We start from the raw sequence: 6,000 nt of genomic DNA on the forward strand, positions 1-6,000 counted from the left end.
GGAGTGTGTGTGTGTGTGTGTGTGTGTGTGTGTGTGTGTGTGTGTGTGTAGCGACACACAGAGAAGCAAACTGAGATGTGAGTTAGCAGAAGTCAAGAAACAACATGGGGCAAGGCTAAGCATTGGAATATGGAGGGCTATTCTAGCAATGCATTGCTCAGAGGGTCACCACCAACACTGGGCATCTGGGGGCAGCCCCAACACCCTATGGGGCCCACTGCTGATGAAACTCCCACCCCCTTTAAATAATAATAATCCTGGTATAATTATCTGAGCCGTGCCATGTGGCTGAGTCTAGCTGCCATTTTAATTTCCCACAATACCCAGGATGTAGCATCATTCCAGAGCATTGTGGGAAACTGAAATAATGGCTAGACCCAGAGTGCTGATTCTGGTTGCAAGACAACTGCAAACCATAGGTTATGAACTGGTTTGTGTAGAGCAGGGTTTCCCAAACTTGGGTTCCCAGCTGTTTATGGACTAAAACTCCTATCATCCCTGGCTAGCAGGACCAGCAGACAGGAATGATGGGAATTGTAGTCCCCCCCCCATTATTGTCTTCCAGATAAGGTACCCCTGACCATTAGGTCCAGTTGCGAACGACTTTGGGGTTGCAGTGTTCATCTCACTCTTTAGGCCGAGGGAGCCGACATTTGTCCGCAGACAGCTTCCAGGTCATGTGGCCAGCATGACAAAGCCGCTTCTGGTGAACCAGAGCAGCGCACTTGCACTTTGACATGCTTTTACACTGCTAGGTGGGCAGGAGCAGGGACTGAACAACGGGAGCTCACCCCGTCGCGGGGATTTGAATCGCTGACCTTCTGATCAGCAAGCACTAGGCTCTGTGGTTTAGACCACAGCGCCACCTGTGTCACGGCTTCCAAATAGCACCATATAAATACAAGAAAGAAAGAAAGAAAGAAAGAAAGAAAGAAAGAAAGAAAGAAAGAAAGAAAGAAAGAAAGAAAGATTCTCCAAATGTCTCTTTGGGTTGAAAGAGGTCTGAAGAGGTTAAAGACTAGTGTGTTAGGTAAAAAGGTAAAGGTAAAGGGACGCCTGACTGTTAAATCCAGTCGCGGACGACTCTGGGGTTGCGGCACTCATCTCGCTTTATTGGTCGTGGGAGCCGGCGTATAGCTTCCCGGTCATGTGACCAACATTACTAATCCGCTTCTGGCGAACCAATAGTATAAAACTCCGGCATTGCATGATTGCTAAAGCACAGCTGCTTCTTATCAGACTTCCAGCATAGCCTGATAATAAAGATGCCCTCCCTATTATTTATCTTAACACCACACACTCACAAGAGCCAAGGTATAACAGCTCAAATCACTCCACTGTGAACCGCAACAAGGACTTTCTCTTATAGACCTCAAGGAAACACGATCTGAAAGAGGAGGGGTATTGATTGGACAGAGCCTCTGTTGCTACTCCTTGATCTGCGTGGAAGTGAGTCAGCCAGTGACTGAATCAGCAGTGCCAAAGTCACTTGCCCTTTGTCCTTTGGTGAGCTTAGAGATGGATAACATTTTCCAGCATTGCCCCATTGTAACCCCTATGGGGGCTACGGGCTGCCAGAGGGCAGGGCCCAAAAGTGGGTGTAGCAAAAAGGGATGGGGGAGGAATCTGCCTTGCTCACCTGGACTGATCCTGGTAGGTGGGATCAACGGACTGCTTCAGAAGCCAGCCAGCCACAATCGCTAGCCACTTGGGTTGTGGGTGGATGAACACACCATATCAGATGTTTTAAAGAGAAAAAATTGGGAGGCGTGCAACCACTGGACTGCCTCATTGATTTGATTCTCTCTAAAAATGGATTTTTAAATGATGTTAGCCACTCTGAGCCCAGCCTCAGCTGGGGAGGGCAGGATACAAATAAAAAAAATATTATTATTATTATTATTATTATTATTATTATTATTAAAAGCTTTATTCTCTTGTGAGATGAAATGACAAGAACTGCATTAAGTGAACACAGAGGACCCCGTGTGTCTCTCGACATGGCGATATTTCTCTCTTACTACTTTCTATCCTGTCACCAATTATCTCTTAATATTCCATTACGAAATCTGGGACATTGTTTGCTATAGTATACTCTGAAGCAATGAAACGCAGAAGGCCGGAGCCGTGATCTCTCCTTGTTCTGTTCTGACACATGTTCTGAGCCACAGGGGACGTGCCGGGATGCTACAGACTCATCGGTCCAACGCTGAGTTAAGGGAATGAGGTCACTGCTGTCTTTATCTCAGTACTGGGTGCAGCAGACACCACTGCCTTTATGTTTTGTTTTGCCAGCAAGGATACTTGGACAGTCTTCCGATGTATGCCCCGGCAGCTGTGCTTTAGCTCTACATGAGAGCATTGCCAGGTTCTCATTTACACTGTAGGTCAGATCATGTCTCCCACACTGAGCAAGTGGCAAGACATAAACCAAGCTTCCTCTGGGAATCTGACCAGACTTTCTCCCCAGCCACCTGTGCCTAGGGATGGGTGACTGAATCTGTCCGTTTTGGTTTCTTATTCTTCCAATCAGTTCCACCTCAGTTGGTTCTTCCCCTACCCCAAAAGGTTCTCATGAAAATTCACCAGCATTTTAGTGCTAATTTCTCATTGGTTGGCATCTATCTGCCTCGGGAGACAATGGAAGAGTCCAACTTTTGGGGGTGAAGTCAAACCATTAGAGAGATACTGCTCTTGCTGTAGCTGTAGAGACCAATGCAGGAGAGACATGTTTTGTTGCAGTTGGGGCAGATGAAGGCGTCCGGTTGTGAGAATGGGCCACTGGCAACTACCTGATGGTGCTGAGCTCTAACACCAAGACAGTGAAGAAATATTTCAGAGGAACAATCCCTCAAAAGCATTACATAAAAGCTTTGCTCTCATGCAAGCATGCTCACTTTCCCAGCAGAATCTCTGGGATGCGTTAGCTGCGCAATGACAATCTTATTGCAAAATCTGGGCATGGGTCAGACTGAAATGGTAGAATATTAACCTGCTTCTCACTGTTGTTGAACGAAAGTTCCCCACACAGCCTGGGATGACAAGTCCCGTGTCCTTTAACAAGTAATGCTTCAGTGCTTTACCATGTGAATGAGAAATACTTCTTGTCTGCGGCTGCAATAAGAACCTCCTTTCTGCTCTGGCTTCATCACGGGAATGTGATGTTTATTTTCAAAGTCTCTTCTTTCTTGGCTGGGTTTTCATGTTAGTTTTTTTCAAGCCCTTGAAATCACTCCCGACAATAATTGGTTGCAGTGAGTGAGAGGTTTTTTTTTCCTCTTTTCCCTTTCCCCTTTTTCTTGGGACTGATTAGCATGTGACACACATTCCAAAGTCTTATAACATTGCTCTGACAGATTTGAGAGTCACACTGGGATATTTGAGAGAGTCACACTGTTAAAAGGCTCCTTGGTTCTACTTAGGAAGCTTTGCCACCAGGAAGAAACGCAGAGATCAAAAGCAGGATAAGCCCCCCAAAAGCTTAAACAGATCATATACATAGTTTCTGCTTATGTGATAATATTCACGTAATATTTAGTTAGTTAGCCCCTCAGTAGTTAGCCCCTCAGTAACAGGACACAATGGGTGGCATATAATTTAAAAACCAATACAATTAAATCACGATAAAACCACAGAATCATATTAGCAGCCGGGTGTGGTATGGGGCTGCCCTCTTTCTTCCTGGCGGGATTCTTACATTATATAAAACTTCAGTATCTGAAATCATCACTGCAGTTCCACACTGGGGGAAATTGCATCAGCACATTAGAATAGCCTACCTGTGGTGAACCTGCCAAAAGATCTAGGTTTCTTGTTAGGAGAGCTGGGGGTGGTAGCAATCCTTAAAGTAGATGTATCGATGCTCAGGTTTCTTCAAACAGAATCTGGACTTCAAAGCAGCCATTGGTTGGGCTCTTTGTCAAAGTTTTGCTTGCAAATGAAGAGGAGCTAAACTCCACTGCACGTTAGACAGACAGTGCTAGAGCTGCTGCTTGTTAACACTGGGATATGATGCGATGGAGGAGCCACAACAGGAGTATCTGAAACACCCTTGGGCAGCGTTGGAGAGACTGTGGTCCTCCAGGAAACTCCCATCAGCTCCAGTTGGTATGGCCGATCAAAGACACACAACGTATAAAATTATTTTTCGTTTTGCACAGTTAGCGCTTTTCAGTCTGAAATCTGTGTACGATTTACCTTCAAATAATGAATTTTTTTAAAAAAGTTTGAAATAACTTTTGTTAAAAATATTTTTAAAAAAACCAGAAGCTTTTCTATTAGGAATTTTAGGTGCAGAAATACCAAGGGAGCAGTATGTCTGCAACAACAGCTGTATGGATGCTTCTAGCCCAGAGACGGAAGAAAGACAAGGTCTCTACCAGAGAAGAATGGCAGACTAAGTTGATGGATTCTGCCGAAATGTCAATAATGACTGGAAAGATCAAAAACCAGGAGGACCAAAATTTTGATAAGGAGTGGGAGAAGTTTATAGTTTATCTTGGAGACCACTGTAAACAATTAAAAACATTGTTGTTGTTGTTTAGTCGTTTAGTCATGTCCGACTCTTCGTGACCCCATAGACCAGAGCACGCCAGGCACTCCTGTCTTCCACTGCCTCCCGCAGTTTGATCAGACTCATGTTGGTGGCTTCGAAAACACTGTCCAACCATCTTGTCCTGTGTCTACTCTTCTCCTTGTGCCCTCAATCTTTCCCAACACCAGGGTCTTTTCCAGGGAGTCTTCTCTTCTCATGAGGTGGCCAAAGTATTGGAGCCTCAGCTTCAGGATCTGTCCTTCCAGTGAGCACTCAGGGCTGATTTCCTTCAGAATGGATCGGTTGGATCTTCTTGCAGTCCACGGGACTCTCAAGAGTCTCCTTCAGCACCATAATTCAAAACCGTCAATTCTTCGGCAATCAGCCTTCTTTATGGTCCAGCTCTCACTTCATTAGCAGGTCTTAAAAAACACTTGTAATGTAACAAGAACTATGGATATAATGGAGGGTTTGTTTTTTTTATATAAAAAAGGACTATTATAAAAGATGCAACATATAAGGATTAACAAGGGAACCCACAGAGGGAAGTCCAAAGATTCGTGGGAATCTTTTGTTTTTGTGATTAGGATGTGTGGTATGAGTGTAAATTTTAATTTGTAAAACCAAACAAACAAACAAATAAAAAATCCTTCAAAGACTCCATTCTGACTTCTTTTCTTGGGTTACCCTTGGGGTAATGTGGAAATCTGATAACGAGTGTGAGAGAAAACTACCCTACAGATTTATAGTGATCATTCCTTCTACTCAAGGAAACTACATTTCTGGGCAGGAAGCTTAAGGGTCTTTAACATTCGGAATGCTGGGTGGTTGTTTGCAGAGGATGAACTTTTGATGAACTGAAAAGTTCATTTGGATGAACTGGAACCGAACTAGTTGGTTTTGTAAAAGGATAAACTTGGAAGTGAAACTGGTTTATTTTTGAGCTTGATCTAGAACTAGAACTAGTTCCTTTTGGGGGAAAAAAATCAACTTTCCATGTGTTGAGTAGCAGGGAGGGGCCTCATCTGGATTCAGTGGGGGGGGGGCTTCACAAGAAGAAGGAACATGAAGACCCTGAGGAAGAAATGGAGGGTTTCCAAGAAAGGCTGTAAAAGCAGACATTGCTATATCCTGAACAAACAAAACCAGCTAAACTCCGGTCCAGAACGAAACAAACACTTACCCTGAGTAGACCCACTGAAGTTAATGGACATGGCTAATTCAGGTTCGTTAATTTCAGCGGGCCTACTCTGAGTAGGAATTAATTGCCCACAACCCCAAGTCCTCATGGGAAAGGCTTTTGTTTTATTTTGGCTTTAAAAGAGAAATGTATTCTTGTTTCTATAAAAAAGGACCCTGAATAAATGCTTTCTGCCAGTATTTATTTTTTTAAATTGTCTCTATCAGAGTTGTTCAAAAAGTATAAATCAAATACCTTTCTTGGCGAAAGATGCAAGTTGTTTTGT

This window comes from Zootoca vivipara, chromosome 15 (assembly GCF_965207765.1).
Source record: "Zootoca vivipara chromosome 15, rZooViv2.hap1.1, whole genome shotgun sequence".
Lineage (NCBI taxonomy): Eukaryota > Metazoa > Chordata > Lepidosauria > Squamata > Lacertidae > Zootoca > Zootoca vivipara.